General features: G+C 38.7%; 1 non-coding gene across 1 annotated transcript; it reads left to right on the top strand.

Moving 5' to 3' along the window:
- The first annotated feature begins 12,672 nt into the window (after positions 1-12,672).
- Positions 12,673-12,774, top strand: LOC127742938 (small nucleolar RNA R71). The gene has a single exon (XR_008004287.1). It is a non-coding gene; the product is annotated as a small nucleolar RNA R71 (small nucleolar RNA).
- The last annotated feature ends 11,499 nt before the right edge of the window (positions 12,775-24,273 follow it).

The raw sequence follows: 24,273 nt of genomic DNA, 5'->3' as shown, positions 1-24,273 counted from the left end.
GCATGATCAGCGGGGGCCATTTTGAGCACCTCATGGCTAGCAATTTCTAGCTCATTTTGGACCCAATACAACTCATTTCTGATGCTATTGAACCCAAGAATTTAAGGGGAATGAACAAAGTAGTGTTAGTTTGGAGTTTTCATCATTTTTTAGGATAGAATTCTAGAGAGACAAGCTCTCTCTTTAGATCTAGGTTTAATTTCTTGTTTTCGTCTTGTCTTCCTTACAAATTCTTGTTCTTATACCTTTTTTCTTCTCAATTCTCTTGTTAATTTTCCTTTATATGCCTCTTTTATGTTTAAGCACTTTTTTTTATTTTAATTTCCTTTAATGCAATTTCATGTTTTATGTTCCTCTTGTTTAATTGATTTGCTGTTATTTCCTTGCTTGAGTAGTTGTAGATTTACATTTCTTGCAATTTTATCTTGCTTTTCTTTTATGCCTTCTAAGTGTCTGATAAATGCTTGGTTGGATTTTAGTGTAAATTTTTCTATTCTTGGCTTGGGATGATAATTTAGGTGAACTTGAGTTGCTAATGTCCAAGTGATTGATGATTGGTATCCTTGACTCTAGCTCCCACTAAGTCCATTAGTAAGGTGGTTGGTACTTATGGATTAGGATTAATGTATCTCATTTGACTTTCCTTTACTTGTTAGAGGATGACTTAATGAGATTGATCCTTGCAATTATCATGTTGTGGTTATGACAAGGATAAAGATCCTTAACCATCAACATTTGTCAAGACCTTTTTATCATTTGAGCTTTATTTACTTTTCTTGTCTCTTATTCAAAAACCCAAAAATACTTGTCCCATAACCAATAACAAGAACACTTCCCTGCAATTCCTTGAGAGATGACCCGAGGTTTAAATACTTCAGTTTATTTTTATTGGGGTTTGTACTTGTGACAAACAAAATTTTTTATTGAGGAATTGTTTGTTGGTTTAGAACTATACTTGTAACGAGATTTCATTTGTGAAATTCTTTACCGATAAACAATTTTCGTTCATCAAAATGGTGCCGTTGCATGGAATTGCAAATGTGTGCCTTGTTATTGGTTATTGTGAATATGTTAATATTGTAAATATCTTGATTTTTGGTTGGCTTGCTAGTTGTAGGACTTTATCTCTCTTTGTTTCTTATTAGTTTTGTTCTTATTTTTCTCTTTTCACTATGAATTCTCACCCCTTTGGCTATGAGTTTGGTTCAAATTATGTTGTAGGAAATGGGAATTTCAATGAGAATGTGCATCAAGGATGGAACAATCCAAGATGGGAGGAGCCTCAAGGAATTTATCACTCTTCATGGCAACAACCTCATCCGGCTTCTTATAGGTATAATTCCCATCCTAATGCATGTCAATTCAATGGCTATGGTGAACCTCCTTGTGACTATCAACAACCACCATCATATGCCTATGAGCCTCATCCTCAACATAGCCATCAACCATACTCACAAGCCCCTCTCTACCAAATACCTTCATATGATCCATATTCATCATATAACCAATCACCCTTACCTTATCCTTGTGACCATTATGTAAGAAAATCCTTAGAGCCACCACAATTCCAATCCAATTACTCCCAAGAATCACCTCAATACACACCATCTCCATATTTCCACCAAGAAGAACAATCTTCCTATTATGAATTCTTTCTCCAAAACAATGAACCCTCCTATCCACCCCAAGCTCCAATGGATGATTCTCTCACTTTATTACTTCAAGGGCAAAGAGAAATACAAATGGGAACACTAGAATTTGTGGCTACCTTGACCAAGGTAGTAAACACTTTAGCCTCCCAATGTTTTAACACTCAAAGTACTTCCATAGCCACATGTGAAGATGAAGAGTTTAGCATGAAGAATATATAAGAAACCCCGGTGGAGAATAAGGAGTGGGATTTTGTATTGGAGCAATTGGAGGAAGCTATGATTGTTGAAGAAGAGGAAGAAGTGGTTAAAGACTTAGGATATGCGGAACCACCATGTGAATCTCAATAACCTCCCACCAAGAAGCTTGAAATTGATGTTGAGGAGGGTGTACAACCTCCAAAGCATATCATAGTTGGAGACTTTGAAGAGGTTGATCAAGAGATGGATTTAATCATTGATGAATTCTTATCCACAATTGAATCCCCTTCCATGGGACATGAAATTGAGATCATTGAAGACAACTCTATATCAATTGACATTGGTGACCTTGTTGATGACTCTTCCAATGAATGTGAAGTGGATGTCGAAGTAGACTTTACACGACCTCCCAAATTTGATTTGATTGATGATGATGAGGAGTTGGAAGAAGTTAACAAGCAAGGAGAAGTTGAAGAAAGTTATTAAGAGGTGGAGGTAATCAAATAAGTGCACAAGGGAGTGGAACTTGCAAGGAATTGGAAACACCCCTCCCCTAGCCATCACCATTCATTCTTTCATTCAAGTGGGTAAATATCTCATCTCTAAGCTTTATTGTCCCACTTGAATATGGTTTGCATAAAACGGATGGGCAACTTAGAGCTCTTTGTGGAGTTAAGAGTAAGAGGGAATTGTGTAGTGGTTGGAAAAATAATGTTAGGCTCATTAAGGTTGAACCCTCAAGGCATAGGTCCCATGGTTGGTGTAGAGCTAGATTGCTTAGGTCTAGGAGAATGTTTGGGTGCTCAAATGAGAATTCAGCTTTCTTACCATCCAATTGCAATCATGATGATCAATTAGAAGATGGGTGTGAAAATAAAGTGTGGGATCCCGGATTACAAGAAGAGGATCAACTTTGGGAGCTCATGGTTTGTGAAGAACCCCATCAAAGCTTGTAGCTATTAATTTTGAAGAATGGAGCTTATTGAAAATTCAAGCATTGGTGGATGTTCAAGGATGGATTCAAGCACAAGCCACCTTGATGAGGAGCTCCCCATAAGTCCAACTTAAGGACAATAAATAAAAGTGCTAGGTAGGAGACACCCCACCATGGTAAACTCTTTTCATTCTCTTGCATATATAATCAATGAATGAATTGAGTTGCCATTGTTAGGTAGTTTTCACCTTTGCTTATTTTTATTTTAGTGTACTTGGTTAGTAGTTTGTTTGAGTAGAATTAAGCTTTAAGTTGTAGGTTAGTTGTTTTTGAATTGCATTTTGCTTGAAGTGCAAGTTTTGTTTGTTTTGTCTTTGAAAATTTTTCAAAACCTAAAAGATTTTTGTTAAATTTGAATTTTGGTTGATTTAGAATTTTTATAGGTTAGGAGAGTGTTAAATTCTATTTTTATGCTTTAAAAAAAGGGTCAATCCACGCTTAAGCATGGGCAACGCTTATGCGTGGATTGCCATATGCAGACTCCTGGTACAAAAATCAGAGAGTTGTGCTAGAGTTGTGCTGCAATCTACGCGTAAGCATGGGTGATGCTTATGTGTCGATTGTCCCTGCTGCAATCCATGCTTAAGCATGGGCAATGCTTATGCGTGGATTGCACCCTGTATAATAATAAGAAAAATAATATATATATTATTTTTTTCATCACTTTTCATTTTCTTTTTTTTATTGCATTTGCTTATTTTCATTCATTTGCATTTTAATTTTTTTTCTTTATAGCTTGTTCTTCTTTTCCTTTCTAAGTTTTTTATTCTAATAATGGTGTTGAATTCTCTTACTCAATTGTTGAGAATTTCTTGGTTATATTAATGCTTCTTGACTTGTTTGATATTGATGGGTGATGAAATTTCTAAGTCAATGCTTAATCTTGTATGACTCTTGTGTTCTTTGTGCATTGATATGAACTCATATTGTCTTTCATGACCCACTCTTTCTTGATTGAACTTCATGTTCAATATGCTTTTCATGCTTTGACTCTACCTTTGCATCAAGTATTAATATGCCTTAACTTATATTGTTTTCTCACTCACATGTTGTAGCTACCATGTAGATGAGAACCATACTCTTATTTGGCATTAGCCCCACCTATGTTCTATTTACTTTGATATCCTTGTTGTAGGCTTAATTTTCTTTCTTTTTCTCTCCTTTTAGGTTGGCCACCAAAAGAGGGAAAGAAAAAGCTTTTAATTGGGGCAACAAGCAAGTCTTCCGCACAACCTTTTGAAGAAGCTCATCAGTTGTGGCAACCCGTCCACCTTGCTCTTCTTTGCATGCACTGAAGACGGTGCAATCTTCAAGTGTGGGGAGGTCGTCTGAACGATCTCTGTGGGTAACAATTTCCTTTCAACACCAATTCTTAGTTTTCTTTGTTAGATTAGTTGTCACATTACATGATAGGTTGCATGTTAGTTAGAATTTGTATATATTTTACCACTTCTTTTATGTTATGACTACTTGGTTAGGGTGATAATTGATTTTCCAAGAAAACTATTTTAGGGCACCCTACTGATGAGCGGATAATTTATACGCTTTTTGGCATTATTTTTAGGTAGTTTTTAGTATGATCTAGCTACTTTTTAGTATATTTTTATTAGTTGTTAAGCAAAATTCACATTTCTGGACTTTACTATGAGTTTTTGTGTTTTTCTATGATTTCAGGTATTTTCTGCCTGAAATTGAGGGACCTGAGCAAAAATCTGATTCAGAGGCTGAAAAAGGACTGCTAATGCTGTTGGATTCTGACCTCCCTGCACTCGAAATGGATTTTTTGGAGCTACAGAAATCCAAATGGCGCGCTCTCAATTGAGTTGGAAATTATGACAACCACTTCCGTTCTACATGAAAATAAGCTTGAATACATATCTCTTGGATTCCTGATCCATGCGCATGGTTACCTCTCCTAACAACAGAGCCTTCCATTCCGTGAGATCAGAGTCTTCGTGGTATAAGTTAGAATCAATTGGTAGCATTCTTGAGATCCAGAAAGTCTAAACCTTATCTGTGGTATTTCGAGTAGGATCTGGGATGGGATGACTGTGACGAGCTTCAAACTCATGACTGTTGGGCGTATGATGCATGAAAACTAGTCTCTCAACAAATTTCCCTTCGGCAAGTATACCGAATTGTCGTCAAGTAAAAACTCACAATAGAATGAGGTCGAATCCCACAGGGATTGATTGGTCAAGCAATTTTAGCTGGAAAAGTATGCTAGTTGAGCTAAACAGAATGTAGTTAGTATTACAGGAAATTAAATGGCGAGAAAGTAAATGGCAGAAAATAAAATGCAAAATCTTAAATGGGGATTTCGGGAGATGAACATGAAAATAAATGGCAGAAAATAAAGAGAATGGATAAGATTAGAAATGGGGAATTCATTGGGCTTAGGAGATGTTAAATTCTCCGGATCAAGTTCATTCTCATCTCTTCCTCAATCAATGCATTCATTGATCTCCTTGGCAATCTTAAGTGATTGGATCCCAATTCCTTGGCAATCCAATCTCTCTAAGCTTGAACAATTACCCAATTCCTTGATTTAATTGCTCATGGGAAGAGATAAAGTGTGGTCACTGATTATACCACATGTATTTCCAAATCAAAGTGTTGGGAGGATTACATGTCACTATATCCGCCCAGACCCCAATTTGGTCCAACATGAGAAAGCATTTCTAGCATGATCTCCTCATCCCTTTTTCAAGGCTCAGAGGAGATCCAATTATGGAGAGTTTCTTTTCCAAGACAACTAACCAATGGAATTAAGATCGAAAGCTTTCTAGCAAATCAAGAGGAAAGAAAGAGGAAGAAGAATCAAAACTATAATTGATCCATCAAATTAAAACAAAGCTCCCTAACCCAATGAAAGGGATTTAGTTGTTCATGGCTCTGGAAATGGAAAATAGCAGAAAAGAATACATGCTTAGCTAAAATGTGCAGAAAAGTAAATATATAGAGGGTAGTTCTCCAAAGTCCAAGCCTATCTATAGTTCAAAACTACTCCTATATATACTACTCTTCTCGACCTTCTAGTGAGTTCTTCAAGTCTTGGATGTGGGCCTTAGATCTTGAGTTGAAGCAAGTACACTCTTTAGTAGGCTCAGCTTGCAGAAAAGTGTGAGTTAAGCATGGGCGTTAGTTAGGATGTTAGTGGCGTTAACGCTAAGTGAAAATGTGGGTTCGAGAACGTTAGTGGCAATCACCTTTCTCACTAACGTTCCAACCCTAAAATGGTCCACGTTAACTTCAACGTTAGTGGCACTAACGTGACCACTAACGTTGCCTCATGATCCTTCGCAAACGTTATTGGGAATCACCTTTTCCAATAACGTTGCATTGTGTCCCCATTCATCACGTTAGAGTTCACGTTAACTAGATTAACGTGGCTCTTAACGTAGGCATGCCTAAGCTTCGAGAGCGTTAGTGACACTTACCTTTGTCACTAACGCTCCAAACGCCCCTCCTCTCCATGTTAGAGTTCACATTAACTAGGTTAACGTGGCGACTAACGTGGTAGTGAATGCCATCTCCAACGATAGTGACAAAGGTGAGTGTCACTAACGTTGGCTCATCATGCTTAACTCCACGTTAACTTTCACGTTAGTGGTCTTAACGTGACCACTAACGTGGGCAATGTTGGTCTTGATCCAACGTTAGTGACAAAGGTGAGTGTCACTAACGTTGGTATTGTCCTTCCCTTCCACGTTAGAGTTCACGTTAACTAAGTTAACGTGACTCTTAACGTGGCTAATTGCCAAGCGTTAGTGGTGTTCACTTTTACCACTAACGCTGGAGCTTCCTTTTTCTCTACGTTAACTACCACGTTAACCTAGTTAACGTGACAATTAATGTGGGCTTATGATGGCTTCGTAGGCGTTATTGGCGATCGCCTTTTCCATTAACGCTACAAGCTTGTCCCTATTCCACGTTAGTGGTCACTATACTTGGTTAACGTGATTGCTAACGTGGCTTCTTCTTGCTTCTTTTGTCCTGAAATCAATCAAATAAAGTTCATCAAATCTCTAGCCCAAGTCATGAGATTATGCATCATCAATTTGTCATTCAATCCTTGCAAAATCCTCATGAAATCATGTAAAGTTCACAATAGTTGCTTGAATCAAGGTGTAAGTATATTTTCATCCAAAACTTGCTTATTTCCTAAGAAAATGCATGAAACTACCTTAAAACAGTAAAGAAAAGGTCAGTGAAATTGGCCTAGATGCCCTGTCATCACAACACTAAACTTAAAGCTTGCTTGTCCGTAAGCAAGTATTGAAACCTAGGAAGAATGAATGAAAGAACAAGATAAACAATATAAAAGTAAAATTCCTAGTTTATGGGGTTTCATGCATAGCAACTTAGGTTCATTCCTTTACTGGCTTCCAGGCCTTTATCATGCCCTTGAATACTTGCTTGATTGCATCCTTTGAGACTTCTTAATTATTGATCCTCCCTTCCCTTCTAAGGTTTATTGCATTCCTTTTTAGACTAAGTGCTCTGTAAGAGAGCGACTCTTTAAGATAAGCTTTCAGCCAACACTCCCGAACCAGTTGGTTCAAGGTGCTAGGTGTTAAGACACCCCTAAGGACTTACTCCCTCAAGTCTCTTTCCCCCATACATATACACCACATGCATATGGTTTGTTCTTTTTCTTTCTTGAGACCTTGGTGTCCAGCACCTCTTTGGGTTGCTAAGTATTCTGTAGCACAGGTTACTCTTGATAATGGACTTTCAGCTGATAATCCCGGATTAGTTAATCCAAGTTACCAACTGATAAGGCACCCCTCAGAGCTTATTCATCCAAGCATATCCCTTGCACATGAACACCACAGACACATGCCTCAATCTTCAAACCCTTGGTGCCTAGCATTATTTCTTATTGTTTTTCTTTCCTTTTTGACTTTTATTGCTCTTTCTCTTTTCTTATTAGGATCTTATTAATTAGCTAGTCTCCTGGGGTGTGTTTCAAGCATATGATTCAGGGTAGATAGTTGCCTTCCTACCTTGTTGGTGAACCAACTTAGCTAATTAATCACCCTACCACAAACATTCAGGATTTACTTCACAAGATAACTCCACTCTTATTCTTTTCATAACAACTTCTTTTTTGATTGACTTAAAAGACAAGCATACAATAAGCAAGATGAAAATGAAGCATGGACATTAGACTAGTAAGCATAGACCTAAGCAACTAAAGCTTTAAAGGCAGAATTAAAAATCCTAAACTACTATAGAAGCATGTTCTATTTCATACATGATTTTTCTTATTTAAAGCCTGAAAGAGATAAAACTAAGAAGAAACTCAACCACCTTTCACTTATTGGAATGCTCATGTCCCTTTGTCTTGGGATCCTCCTTGATTGCTTGAGTCCCCATTTCCTTTGCGCTTCCCGATAAGCTTTTTCCATAAACAAGCATCCTCCATCTTCTTCTTTAATGATTCCTTTTGTTGTTTCACCTTTCCCTCTTCTTTTTCTGCTAAGTCCTTGCGAACTGCCTCATAACTTGGAATGGCAGGGTGCAAGTTATGCATATGCCCAGTCATATAAGTTAACTTGGCCTGAGTGTTTATGCTAAACTCTTCCCGATGCAGTTGCCTTCTTTCGTTGAGCACGCTGAATTCGTTGAATGCTTTCATCTGGGCTATCTGGCACTGGTTGAGTTCTTGAAGGCATTTGTCTTGGCTCTCTTGCCTTTCGGTCACTTGATTGATGGCTTGGGTGAGCTGGGAGTAATGCTCCTATTACAACTCCATTTGTTGTTTCTGCCACTTTCTTTGTTGATCCATCCAACTAGAGAGTCGTTCTTCTTGATGATCCATCCTTTGAGATTGGACATGTAATTGTTGTTCTTGTCCCTCCATATGGCTCCTTGCCAGATCCTCAATGGCTCCTTGAATATGAAACAGATTTATGTTGGTTGGATCATATTGCCCTTCTTGCTGGTACCCTATTTGTCAGGGTTCTTCTTGGTGAGGTTCTTCTTGGTGAGGCTCTTATTGTGTAATTCTTTTCCCTATCTGAGGTCTTCTTTGTTGTTGAGCGTGTGTCACATAGTTTATACGCTAGAAGGTAACTAATCTCCCAGGATTTACCCACTGTGGATTGTTATCTTCGAATACCACCTTGGCTTTCATGCATAGTCTAAGGACGGTGCTGGGGTACCAAAGTCTAGCACCCGGATCATTCTTCTCAGGTGAGTCCTGGATCCCTTCAGCTATGATTTCGTTCATATTGATACTCCCACCCTTTACTAAGCAATGTACCATAGTAGCTCGAGCAATATTGACCTCAAAATTGTTTGCAGCTGGAAGGATAGACCTCCTTACTAGCTCAAACCATCCCTTGGCTTCCGGGATGAGGTCTCCTCTCCTAATGAACCGTGGTCTCTTATCCGAGTATCTTTCCCAATCAGACCCTATAACACATATATCATTCACTATTTCTTCAAGTTCATCTTCGTCGGGGGCATTGCTTATTCTTACTTGATAACTGAGCTCATCAAAATATGGCAATTTCAGCTGAAGAGTCCTTGTTATAGCATTGGGGCTGAAGTCCACCTCTGTTCCTCTCACGTAGCTTTTGAAGGTGGGGACCCTAGTACTGTCTTCTCTTGCCACATTGGCGTAGAACTCCTTGATGAGGTTTGTATTTATCTTTGTCTATGGGTTCGTGAGCTTTTTCCAACCCCTCTATGCAATCTTCTCTCTAATTTTCGGGCACTCATCCTCGTTGAATTAGAATGTCAACTCTGGCAATATTTTCTTGTTTTTGATCTGTTCATATTGGAGCTCATGGAAGGCGGTCTTGAATCTCCCGGCATCGAAAGGAGGCTGCCCCATAGGTTCCTTCCCTCTTCTCCTCTTAGAGCTCGACGATGCCATGAGTGATGGTTGGTATGTTTGCGGCTCACAAGACGTGGCTAGGAGAGTGTGGAGATATTGAGTATGTGTGTTCAAGAGAAGGAAGAGAAATGAATGAGAATGAGAATTGCGTAGGGAGAGGTGTAGTATGGGGGTTATTCATATAAAAAGGATGCTGGGTGTTTGAAGGGTGTGGATTGATGGTGTTGCTTAATGATGAACGGTTGGGGTTTGGCACTGGATGAGCACAAGGATCACCTCTTTTATGAGGGTCTTGGTTCGGTCTCCAAGGCTATCCAACTCCCAATGTTGCATGGCAACACTTCCCAAGATACTCCCCTTGAAGACAAGTGTGTGATTTCCTTGGTATAGTGGCCGAACCTCCTTTCTTTGGTTGTCCTATCAAGTACAACATATCCCCTTTTTGATTTCCTATACAAGACAAAAGGAATGCAAAAAGTTAATTGAATTTTTGGTGGGAAAAATTAAAGTGTGAAATAGCTACTGTTAAAAAAAAATTTTCTTTTGTTTTTAAAATAACTAAATGCTTTTCATGAATGCAAATCAATCGACCACTCAATTTTCCATGCATGCAACGTTGGTAACACCAAACTTGTTTGTGATCATATGGTGGAACAAGATTCAAAAAGAATCTCATACCATTGAGTGTGTTCAAGCCCTCTTGGTGTGCCTTGAACACCAAACTTATCATGTACTATATGCTGCATGTAGGGATTCTTATATTGTTTGTCGAAGTTGATTTAGAATCCATGAACTTTGCTTTATTACTACTATTAGAGACTAAAGAGAGAGGGTATGGAACATGGGTTGCCTCCCATGAAGCGCTTCTTTAGCGTCATTAGCTTGACGTTTGGCCTTTGTCAGGGTGGTTGGTAGTGCTTCAAGTCCTCCCCCTTTGCAGTGGATTTATCTCCATTGGCTTTGTTAAGAAGCTCCACATGTTAAGGATAAGATTTTGTTGATGGTGTACACTAGAGATAGCTGAGATGGAATGGTGGGGAGATGAGGTGGTATAGATGGAAAGTAGGCAGAGACCACTTCATCTCCTGGAGAGAAGTCCTCTGTAGGGATTTTCTTGTTCCTCTATCCCCTTGGGACCTTTTTCTTTGTTTCCCTTGATGTTACCTTGCTCCTCATGGTTCCTTCTTTCAGGGGGATTTTGTTTCTTGTCCCATATGACTCTGGTGAGTTTAGCTTCTCTTGGTTCGCACTTGGCTATTGTTCCTTCTGATTACATTACTCGTTAACCATAGGAGTTCTTAGGTGTGGTGCTTATGCTCCCTTGTCTGGCTCTTTCATAAGCTCTTTATTGTGCTTTTCATTTGACTCTTCATTATCATGATCTACTTCTTGTGATGGTTTGAAAACGTTGAAGGTGAGCTGTTCATCGTGTATCCTCAATACTAGCTCTCCTCGCTCCACATCTATAAGTGCCCTGGCTGTGGCTAAAAATGGCCTCCCCAAGATGATGGGGTGGATGGGATTCTCTTCCATTTCTAGGATAACGAAGTTCGTGGGCAAGAAGTAGTTCCCAACCTTCACCAACACGTTTTCAACCACTCCTATAGCCTGTTTTTCAGTTTTGTCAGCTAATTTGATGATTACATCTGTGGGTGTTAGCTCATTGATTTGAAGCTTTTTCATGAGGGATAGCGGCATTAAGTTGATACTTGCTCCCAGGTTACAGAGTCCCTTATCAAACATTGTCTCTCCTATAGCACAAGGAATGTGAAAGCTCCCTGGATCCTTCTTCTTTGTAGGTGGCTTTGTTTGAATGAGAGCACTGCACTCCCTGTTCATCTTTATTGTTTGTCCACCTTTCATTGAACTTTTTTTTTCCAACAGCTCCTTTATATATTTGATGTAAGATGGCATTTGCTAGAAGGCTTTAATAAATGGTATATTTACATCAAGAGATACAAACATGTCAAGGAACCTTGAATAAATTCTCCTCCTCATTTTTTTCTTTAGCTCCTCCTTGTGTGTGGGATGGGGTGTATAGTTTCTTTCTTCATGATTTCCCTTTGGACTATCTTGGAGATGTTCTTTATGTGTGTCTATTTCCTCCATACTCCTCTCATCACTTGTGGTGATCATTTTGCATTCTTTCCACCTTACTTTCTTTGTTTCTCCTCTTGGGTTCTTCTTTGTATCACTTGGGAAACTATCAATAGGTTTGGGAAATTATTGAGAAAGATATCCCACTTGGGACTCCAGCTTCTTGATGTTTTCCCCTTGGTTTTTGATATTGGCTTGCACTTCATCCTTGAACACTCTGTTGTCTTGGACTTCTTTGCATATGTCTTCAAGTAGAGCCTCAATTTTGGAAAGTCTATCCTCGGTTGGTGATGGTGGGTTGAGATTAAGTGGTTGAGAAGGGTGATTAGGTGGGTGTTGATAGGATCTCTGTGAGGTATGTTGTGAGTTGCGTTATTGTTGGGATTGTGGTTGTGGCGTCTCTGGTCTTGGCCTTGGTCTTGTTGGTTTTTCCACCCAAAGTTAGGGTGATTTCTCCATCCAGAATTATAAGTTTTGGAGTATGGATCATGGATATGTCTGGGTGAGTTTCCAACATACTTGGCTTGTTCCCAGTCACCTTTTTCTCCTACATTCACTCTTTCTTAAGCTGGTGATGAAGTGATGACTGCTGTAACTTGGTTTTCTTCCACCTTCTTGGTAAGATCTGCTAGTTGCTTGGTGATCATCATATTTTGAGCCATCAATGCATCCATGTGGTTCAGCTCCATTACTCCTCGAGTGTTGCTTCTTTCAGAAGCATAGAAGTAGTCATTCTTAGCTACCGTCTCAATAACATCTATGGATTCTTCAATGGTTTTCTTCTTGTTTAGAGAGCCCCCTGATGAATGGTCTACAGCCTTCTTTGACTCATAAGAAAGACCTTCATAGAAAATGTGAAGTTGAACCCATTCATTGAACATGTTCGGTGGGCATCTTCTTGTTAAGTCCTTAAACCTCTCCCATGCCTCATAGAGAGTTTCACCATCTTATTGCCTGAATGTTTGCACCTCAACTCTCAGCCTGTTGATTCTTTGAGGAGGGTAGAACCTTGCCAAAAACTTGTTCACCACATCTTCCCAATTTGTTAAGCTCTCATTCGGGAAGGATTCCAGCCACTTAGAGGCTTTGTCCCTGAGTGAAAAAGGGAACAAAAGTAGTCTATAAACATCTGGATAAACTCTATTAGACTTCACAGTGTCACATATTCTCAGGAAGGTGGTTAGATGTTGATTGGGGTCTTCTTGGGCACTTCCTCCAAATGAGCAGTTGTTCTGAACAAGGGTGATGAGCTGGGATTTTAATTCAAAGTTGTTGGCATGTATGGTGGGCTTTTGGATGATGCTTCCACAATTTCCTAGGTTTGGGTTGATATAAGAGCCTAGAACTCTCCTCTCTTGCCCAACGTGATTTCTAGGGCCTTCTCTGGCATGGTTGTGAGCGTTTCCTTCATGGTTGTTTTCCAAGTTCTCCTCCATGTTTGTTTCAAAGTATTCCTCCTCTTCCTCAGCACCAACAACTCCCTTCCCTCTTGCTTCCCTCCTTAATCATTTGAGGGTCCTCTCAGGTTCTGAATCGAAGGAAGTTGAAGCTCCGCTTCTTCTCCCTGTCATACAACTAAGAGAGCACACGGCAAGGAATACAATGAAGAGATTATTCTTGTTAGAGTGATTGTTAGTGTGAGTAGTGCAAATTATCAAACAGTTAGTGGGTTAGTGAGCAGAATTGTAAATAACAACAAGAAAGAAAGAAAATAGAGAGGGTATAGGGGGTGAGGAAGAAACTGAATCAACTAAAGATAAATGACTAGATAAAGTAAACAAACAAAAGAAAAAGAGAATGCTCAATCTAGTGAACTTCCAACTTAATCATTGTTGATACAAAATCAATCCCGGGCAACGGCGCCATAAACTTGATGCACAAAAACTTGTCTCTCAACAAATTTCCCTTCGACAAGTATACCGAATTGTCGTCAAGGAAAAACTCACAATAGAGTGAGCTCGAATCCCACAGGGATTGATTGGTCAAGCAATTTTAGTTGGAAGAGTATGCTAGTTGAGCTAAAATGAAGGTAGTTGGTATTGCAGGAAATTAAATGGCGAGAAAGTAAATGGCTTAAAATAAAATGCATAATCTTAAATGGGGATTTCGGGAGATGAACATGGAAATAAATGGCATAAAATAAAGAGAATGTGTAAGATCAAAAATGGGGAATTCATTGGGCTTAGGAGATGTTAAATTCTCCGGATCAAGTTTATTCTCATCTCTTCTCAATCAATGCATTCATTGATCTCCTTGGCAATCTTAAGTGATTGGATCCCAATTCCTTGGCAATCCAATCTCTCTAAGCTTGAACAATTGCCCAATTCCTTGATTTAATTGCTCATGGGAAGAGATGAAGTGTGGTCACTGATTATACCACATGTATTTCTAAATCAAAGTGTTGGGAGGATTACATGTCACTATATCCGCCCAGACCCCAATTTGGTCCAACATGAGAAAGTATTTCTAGCATGATCTCCTCATTCCTTTTCCAAGGCTTAGAGGAGATCCAATTATGGAGAGTTTCTTTTCCAAGACAACTAACCAATTGAATTAAGATGGAAAGCTTTCTAGCAAATCAAGAGAAAAGAAAGAGGAAGAAGAATGAAAACTATAATTGATCCATCAAATTACAACAGAGCTCCCTAACCCAATGAAAGTGGTTTAGTTGTTCATGGCTCTGGAAATGGAATATAGCAGAAAAGAATACATGCTTAGCTAAAATATGCAGAAAAGTAAATATACAGAGGGTAGTTCTCCAAAGTGCCAAGCCTATCTATAGTTCAAAACTACTTTTATATATACTACTCTTCTCAACCTTATAGTGAGTTCTTCAAGTCTTGGATGTGGGCCTTAGATCTTGAGTTGAAGCAAGTACACTCTTCAGTGGGCTCAGCTTGTAGAAAAATGTGAGTTAAGCATGGGCGTTTGTTAGGACATTAGTGGCGTTAATGCTAAGTGAAAATGTGGGTTCGAGAACGTTAGTGGCAATCACCTTTTTCACTAACGTTCCAACCCTAAAATGGTCCACGTTAACTTCAACGTTAGTGGTCACGTTATGATCCTTCGCAAACGTTATTGGTAATCACCTTTTCCAATAACATTGCATTGTGCCCCCTTTCCCCACGTTAGAGTTCACGTTAACTAGATTAACGTGGCTCTTAACTTAGGCATGCCTAAGCTTCGAGAGCGTTAGTAACACTTACCTTTGTCACAAACGCTCCAAATGCCCCTCCTCTCCATGTTAGAGTTCACAATAACTAGGTTAACGTGGTAATGAATTCCATCTCCAACGTTAGTGACAAAGGTGAGTGTCACTAACATTAGCTCATCATGCTTAGCTCCACGTTAACTTTCACATTAGTGGTCTTAACATGACCACTAACGTGGGCAATGTTGGTTTTGATCCAACGTTAGTGACAAAGGTGAGTGTCACTAACGTTGGCATTGTCCTTTCCTTCCACGTTAGAGTTCACGTTAACTAAGTTAACGTGACTCTTAATGTGGTAATTGCGAATTTGTAGCGTTAGTGGTGTTCACTTTTACCACTAACGTTGGAGCTTCCTTTTTCTCTATGTTAACTACTACGTTAACCTAGTTAACATGGCAATTAACGTGGGCTTATGATGGCTTCACAGGCATTATTGGCGATCACCTTTTCCATTAACGCTACAAGCTTGTCTCTATTCCACGTTAGTGGTCACGTTAACTAGGTTAACGTGATTGCTAACGTGGCTTCTTCTTATTTCTTTTGTCCTAAAATCAAGCAAATAAAGTGCATCAAAGCTCTAGCCCAAGTCATGAGATTATGCATCATCAATTTGTCATTCAATCCTTGCAAAATCCTCATGAAATCATGTAAAATTCACAATAGTTTCTTGAATCAAGGTATAAGTGTATTTTCATCCAAAACTTGCTTATTTCCTAAGAAAATGCATTAAACTACCTTAAAATAGTAAAGAAAAGGTCAGTGAAACTGGTCTAGATGCCCTGGCATCAGCGTAGTGACAGACGCAAAAGGATCATTGGATCTTATTCTGACACAAGTGAGAACCGACAGATGATTAGCCCTACGTAACCCGTAGCTGGATCATTTTCACTGAGAGGATGGAAGGTAGCCATTGACAACAGTGATACTCGAACAGACAGGTTGCCATAGAAAGGAGTATGAAGGATTGGATGGAGGCAGTAGGAAAGCAGAGATTCAGAAGGAATAACACATCTCTATACACTTATCTAAAATTCCCACCAATGAATTACATAAGTATCTCTATCTTATTTTATGTTTTATTTATCTTTTAATTATCAAAACTTCATAACCATTTGAATCCACCTGATTGAGATTTACAAGATGACCATAGCTTGCTTCAAGCCGACAATCTCCATGGATCGACCCTTACTCACGTAAGGTTTATTATTTGGATGACCCAGTGCACTTGCTGGTTAGTTGTGCAAAGTTGTGAAAAAGAGTTGAGATTACAATTGTGCATACCAAGTTGTTGGCGCCATTGAGATTACAATTTCGTGCGCCACCTACCAATTTGGAAATTTTTTGTGGTTGAACTTGCTTAAAGGATTTATTTTGGAACATGGTTTTTGAGCTAAGAACACAAGCATATGAGTTTTGAGCCGAATTGTGTGGTTACATCATATAACCACTATTTTCATTCTTGCGTGCATTATTCTCTTTCTATAATTGTAATCTTTGATTTGTTTGATTCTATATGTCCATTATTCCTTGTATATATGCATTTATATAATTGAGGCCATCATTTTATTTAGCTCACTTACCCAAATAGTCTACCTTTCATCAACCATTGTTAGCCAATTTTGAGCTTATTTTAAACCCCTTTTTCTCTTAATTTTAGCACATTACAAGCCTTAAAACGAAAACAATAAATGTCCTTTATTTGGATCTTTGATTAGGTTAGGTTAGTGAGTGTGTGTATCATTCAAGTGTGGGGAAACTTGGGACATTGGTTGAGGTAAGAGTGTTTTTTATTTTCATTGAAGATCTTGGGAATTGGGTACATACTCATGCATTAAATGTTAAAACATATGCATTGATGCTTGATAAACCCCAATTTTGTGGTTTATCCTGTGCCTATTTTGGGTAATTTATCACCTTTTCTCATATTTATTCAATTAAATAGCATGGTTTTGTATTACTCCTTGAATTTGTGCTTAAATGTAAAGACATGCTTTTTAGGCCCTTAAATTGGTAATTTTAACTCACCTTTAATTCCACTCGATGTCTTGATATGTTTGTTAAGTGGTTTCAGGTTGAAAAGGCTAGGGATGGGTCAAAGGAGTGAAGAGAAAAGCATGCAAAGTGGAGAACGCATGGAAAAACAAGGATTTGGAGTGTATTCATGGATGCGCACGTGCAGCAGACGCGCACGCGTAGATATGATGTCACATGGAGATGTGTACACGTACATGACCCGTACACGTGGATGGAAAAATGCCAAGCGACGTGTACGCGTGACCCACGCGTATGCGTCGATACTCGCACGTGACCTCATTAAGGTGAAAATGCTGGGGACGATTTCTGAGCTGCCCAGGCCCAAATCCAACCCATTCCTGAGGCTATTTCATGCAGAATTCAAGCTTGGGCAAAGGGGGAGCACTTAGTTAGTCATGATGAGCCTTTAGTTAGTTTTCTAGAGAGAGAAGCTCCCTCTTCTATCTAGAATTAGGTTAGGTTTAGGTTAAATTCTCTTAGATCTAGATTTGATTCCTTAATTTCATCTTGTTTCCTTTGCAATTTCTTGTTCTAATACCGAAATTCTTCTTGGTTCTCTTGTTAATTTTACTTTCATGTCTCTTTTATGCTCATGCACTCATGTTGGATTTGGATCTTTTCAAATGAAATTTGATATTTGATGTTTGTGTCCCTTTTATTGTTGATTTGAGTTGTGAATTTTACTTTCCTTGCAATTGGTAGTTGGTAGATTTAATATTTATTGCACTTTTACCATGCTTTCATTTCATACCCACCAAGTGTTTGATATAATGCTTACCATCTTCCATTTGTTGGAGTTGACTAAATGAGATGAATTAATCATTATATGACTAGGATAGAAAGCCTATATCCTCAATCCTTGCCATGAATATCTCTCTTTATTACTTGCTTTCTTTACTTGCTTGCTTGAGAAAAACAAAAGAAAAAAATTGTATAAAAAAAGAAAAAAATATATAGAAAAAGAAAGAAAAAGAAAGCAATAAAAAGGGGACAAAATGCCCCAAAGTAAGGTTCAATAATAATCAATGCATATGGGATGTGATAAAAAAAAGTGGGAAAATGGGTAGCTAGGTATTGTATTAGAATTGTACAGGTTGTTATATGTGTTTGGTGAGAGCTTAGGTTAATCAAAGATTCAAATTTCAAGCTCACTTGACCATATGCATCCCTACCTTGACCCTAGCCCCATTACAACCTATGAATAAGTCCTCATGATAAATGTTTGCATGCATTAAATAATTGTTGATTGTTAGATGAAAAATAAATCTTAAAAAGCATGATTAAAAGAGAATTGAGTGATCAACCCTATACACTCGAGCGACTAGAGTGCAAACACTTCCGGTGAGGATTCGATGCTCAATTCCTTGTTACGGCTTTCATGAGCTTTCTTCTTGCAAGTCTATTTGTACTTCATTTTGATATTTGAATTGGTAGGATTCATGAATCATCATACTACTTGGCCTTACTTGTTCATGTATGCCTTGGAGATTGATTTACTTTTAACCAAGTCGGTAGAGTAATATTGCATTTAGTTGCATGCATATAGATAGGTTTATATAGTTTCTTTGCATTGAATAAATGTTCATTCCCTTTTTCTTATCCTTCTTGGTTTAGCATGAGGACATGCTATTGTTTAAGTGTGGGGAGATTTGATAAGCCCCAATTTGGTGGTTTATCTTGTGTTGAATTTAGGAGATTTTATTAAATTTTCCCACATTTACTCACTAAAAAAGCATGGTTTTGTAAATTCTCCTTAAATTGTGCTTAAGAGTGAAAACATGGTTTTTAGGTCTTAAAATAGCTAAATTTAATTCACCTTGATTCTATTTGGTGCCTTGATATATTTGTTAAGTGATTTCAGGTTTAAAAGGCAAAGATTGGATTGAGGGAATGAAGAAAAAGCATGTAAAAATGGAGAACACATGAAGAAATGAAAGAACTACTAAGCTGTCAATACTGACCTATTTGCACTTAATCAATCATAACCTAAGCTACAGAGGTTTAAATGAGGTGGTTTTAGTTGCATTGGAAAGCTAACATCCGGGGCTTCAAAATGATATAAAATTGTTATAGTTTCCTGGCCTTTAAGGATGCGTACGCGTCATTCTATGCACACGCATCGCATGATCAGCGGGGGCCATTTTGACCACCTCGTGGCTAGCAATTTCTAGCTCATTTTGGGACCAATACAACTCATTTATGATGCTATTGAACCCAAGGATTGAAGGGGGATGAACAAAGTAGTGTTAGTTTGGAGTTTTTATCATGTTTTATGGTAGAATTCTAGAGAGAGAAGCTCTCTCTTCTCTCTAGAAATTAAGTTAGGTTTAGATTAGGATTTTCTTAGATCTAGGCTTAATTTCTTGTTTTCATCTTGTCTTCCTTACAAATTCTTGTTCTTATAGCTTTGTTCTTCTCAATTCTCTTGTTAATTTTCCTTTATATGCCTCTTTTATGTTTATGCACTCTTGTTGATTTGTTGTTATTCCCTTGCTTGAGTAGTTGTAGATTTACATTTCTTGCAATTTTATCTTGCTTTTTTTGTATGCATTCCAAGTGTTTGATAAAATTCTTGGTTGGGTTTTAGTGTAGATTTTTCAATTCTTGGCTTGGGATGGTAATTTAGTGAACTTGAGTTGCTAATGTCCAAGTGATTAATGATTGGTATCCATTGACTCTAGCTCCCACTAAGTCCATTAGTGAGGTGGTTATGACTTATGGATTAGGATTAATGTAGCTCATTTGACTTTCCTTTACTTGTTAGAAGATGACTTAATGAGATTGATCCTTGCAATTATCATGTTGTGGTTAGTGACAAGGATAAAGATCCTTAACCATTAACCCTTGCCAAGACCTTTTTATCATTTGAGTTTCATTTACTTTTCTTGTCTCTTATTCAAAACCCCAAAAATACTTGCCCAATAACCAATAACAAGAACACATCCCTGCAATTCTTTGAGAGACAACCCGAGGTTTAAATACTTCAGTTTATTTTTATTGGGGTTTGTACTTGTGACAAACAAAATTTTTGATTGAGGAATTGTTTGCTGGTTTAGAACTATACTTGCAACGATATTTCACTTGCAAAATTCTTTACCGATAGACAATTTCCGTTCATCACTGCCCTATGGCTGATGATATCATCTGTTGGTTATATAGCCAACCCGACAAGTCCTGGTAGCTAACCATTGGACTGTCCCTCTTTCGTGCATCCCCAACTCAAGTTATACTCAACATAATTCATAATTCATATCCAACACCCTGACTGATGTATATATTCACGGGGGCGAGCTCATCCGGAACTTTCACAGTGTCCGACCACACTTATGACATATGGTCAGCAGAACCTCGGGTCTCAACTTGGAGCTAGTGGAGCCAACCCACTGCATCTACCCAAGGAAATCTGAGACTCAGATAGTTTCAATCCCAAATCATACTCAACTAGGAGCAAGTGGGGGTTAACCACTGCATCTATCCCAGGAGTCTCAAAAGCTCAACCTAGAGCAAGTGGAATCACCACTACTGCCACAACTACCCAGGCGCCATAATCTCTGACCTGGAGTAAGTGGGACGAACCACAACCCCTGCTACTACTCAAGCATCACAATCTCTATCCTAGAGCAAGTGGGACGAAACTTCAACCCTTGCATCCATCCGGGGAGCCTCTATACTAACCAACCTAGAGCAAGTGGGACACAATCACAACCCTTGTATCTACCCAGGAGGTACGTTATCATATACCCAAGAGGAACCAAGGAGGGGATCCTAACCTCCCACCATCTTACTGGGGGTGATTTTACAATACCAGGAAGAACAAGGAAGGGGATCTTCACCTCCCTCCATTTATCTGGGGTCGCACTTTCGAGAAAAAGAGCTCAAGATAAAGCAATCATTCAAAGTCATATTTTCATTTCCAGCCATAAATCAATATTCATCATAGCCATCCGGCTCATGGCATAACCCTTAACCAGCCGATAATCAATATTTATCAGAGCCATCCGGTTCATGGCATAACCCATAACCAGCCAATAATTGTTATCAAATACAGCCCTTTGGCTCACGGCATACACCGCACTTCTATCATCACCCTCAACAACTCATACAGTCATAATTATACATAACTCATCATTAATCTCACTTACTTCATCCATAAGTTATCACATGTCCTAGCTTCTTTTTATTACTAGGCATACTATAAAGATTTAGGACATAAAGGGTGAGGATGGAGGGGAAGATGGATACTCAGAAGCCTGAAATTTGGCTTTAACAACTCAAAACTCAACCTTGGGGTGAAAACAGGGTCACGCGTGCGAAGCCACAAGTCACAACAACGTGTATGCGTCGCCCACGCGTACGCGTGGATGGGAGAAAAGCCAAGGGATGCCTGCGGGTCAGCCACGCGTGTGCGTGGGTGCGTTTTGTGCCCCCCGCACAAAACCAGCTCGATGTTCGCACAACTCTTGAGAATTTGGCTGGACAATTGGTTCAACACATCAACGCGTACACGTGGGACAGGCGCACGCATGGGAAGTGAAAATTTGAAAATGATGTGTGCACGTCGACACTAAGTTAAAAAGCTGCAGAATTCACAGTTTTAAACCCCAAACTTCCAACACACAACTTCTTCTACAAAATTCTTTTTTCAACCATTTCTGAACCGTTGAAAAGATCATTGAATAAACTTTCATAAAAATCTAATTTTGAAGAATTCCAAACTCTGTGGACCGAGTTACAGACCGCCAAAGTTGGTCAAAAATCATTTTTTACCCAAACATAGAAATCACCAATTTTTCCAATGTTCCCAAGCCAAATTCATTTTCACTCATCCAAATGACCACAACCCAATCACATTCACATAATTACACTCAACCAAAACCAAACCTACCTCATGTACACAATTTCACCCAAAACCATCAAATTCCACACTTCAATTCCTCAAACCATATTATTCAATAACCAAACTAATTATTCACACATTCAATATCTAAAATCCATCCAATTACTTATATCATCACACATACACATGTCAACTTACCTTCCTTACCTCTTTCAGGCCTCCGGCCCAAAATTCACAATTTAATTGTATATTCGACAATGGTGCACGAAATTGTGATCTCAATGGCGCCAACAACTTGGTACACACAATTGTAATCTCAACACTTTTTCACAACATCACACAACTAACCAGCAAGTGCACTAGGTCATCCAAGTAATAAACCTTACGTGAGCAAGGGTCGATCCCACGGAGATTGTCGGCTTGAAGCAAGTTATGGTCATCTTGTAAATCTTAATCAGGCGGATTCAAATGGTTATAGAGTTTTGATAATTAAAAGATAAACAAACATAAAATAAATATAGAGATACTTATGTAATTCATTGGTGGGAATTTCAGATAAGTGTACGGAGATGCATTGTTCTTTCTGAATCTCTGCTTTCCTACTGCCTTCATCCAATCCTTCATACTCTTTTCCATGGCAAGCTGTATGTTGGGCATCACCGTTGTCAATGGCTACTTCCCATCCTCTCAGTGAAAATGGTCCTCTACAGTTTCTGTACGAGTAATCAACTGTCGGATTCCTCGTCTCGGATGAAAAATACCATGCACATATATCATCTGGCTAATCAGCTGTTGGTTCTCGATCGTGTAGGAATAGGATTTACTATCCTTTTGCGTCTGTCACCACGCCCTACAGTCGCGAGTTTGAAGTGCATCACAGTCATCCCATCCCAGATCCTATTCGGAATACCACAGACAAGGTTTAGACTTTTCGGATCTCAAGAATGCTGCCAATGGATTCTAGCCTATACCATGAAGATTCTAATCTCGAATTCAGATGCCCCATTGTCAGAGGGGAGTCGATGTGAATTTTTTATTAGAAACCCAAGAGATATACATTCAAGCTTGTCTTCATGTAGAACGAAAGTGGTTGTCAATCATGCGTTCATAAGTGAGAATGGTGATGAGTGTCACATAATCATCACATTCATCATGTTCTTGTGTATGAATGGATATCTTAGAATAAGAATAAGCATGAATTGAATAGAAGAACAATAGTACTTTGCATTAATACTCGAGGAACAGCAGAGTTCTACACCTTAATCTATGGTGTGTAGAAACTCCACTGTTGAGAATACATAAGTGAAAATAGGGTAGGCATGGCGGAATGGCCAGCCTCCCAAAACGTGAACAATGGTCCAAAGATTTTCCAAAATCTCCCCAAATCCAAGATGTCTAATATACTAGTAAAAAGTTCTATTTATACTAAACTAGTTACTAGGATTACAGAAATAAGTAAATGATGCAAAAATCTACTTCCGGGACCACTTGGTGTGTGCTTGGGCTGACCATTAAAGCTTTCACATGTAGAGGCCTTCCTTGGAGTTAAATGCCAGTTTGTAACTTGTTTCTGGTGTTTGACTCTGGCTTGCAACTTGTTTCTGGCGTTTAATGCCAGAATAGGCCAGAAAGCTGGTGTTGAACGCCAGTTTGCGTTGTCTAAACTCGAGTAAAGTATGGACTATTATATATTTCGGGAAAGGCCTTGATGTCTACTTTCCAACGCAATTGAGAACGCGCCATTTGGATTTTTGTAGCTCCAAAAAATTTATTTCGAGTGAAGGGAGGTCAGAATCCAACAGCATCAGCAGTCCTTTTTCAGCCTCTGAATCGGATTTTTGCTCAGGTCCATCAATTTCAGCCAGAAAATACCTAAAATCACAGAAAAATACACAAACTCATAGTAAAGTCGAGAAATGTGAATTTTGCTTAAAAACTAATAAAAATAAAGCAAAAAGTGGCTAGATCCTACTAAAAATTATATAAAAACAATGCCAAAATGCGTATAAAGTATCCGCTCATCACAACACCAAACTTAAATTGTTGCTTGTCCCCAAGCAACTAAAAACAAAATAGGATAAAAAGAAAAGAATATACAATGAATCTCACAATATCAATGAAACTTAGTCCCAATTAGATGAGCGGGGCTAGTAGCTTTTTACTTCTGAACAGTTTTGGCATCTCACTTTATCCTTTGAAATTCAGAATGATTGGCATCTATAGGAACTCAGAATTTCAGATAGTGTTATTGATTTTCCTAGTTCAGTATGTTGATTCTTGAACACATTTACTTTACGAGTCTTGGCCGTGGCCCTAAGCACTTTATTTTCCAGTATTACCACCGGATACATAAATGCCACAGACACATAACTAGGTGAACCTTTTTAGATTGTGACTCAG

The sequence above is a fragment of the Arachis duranensis genome, chromosome 1 (assembly GCF_000817695.3).
Source record: "Arachis duranensis cultivar V14167 chromosome 1, aradu.V14167.gnm2.J7QH, whole genome shotgun sequence".
Classification (NCBI taxonomy): Eukaryota; Viridiplantae; Streptophyta; class Magnoliopsida; order Fabales; family Fabaceae; genus Arachis; species Arachis duranensis.
Note: the sequence above shows the minus strand (reverse complement) of the source record. Positions and strands in the feature narration are given on the sequence as shown.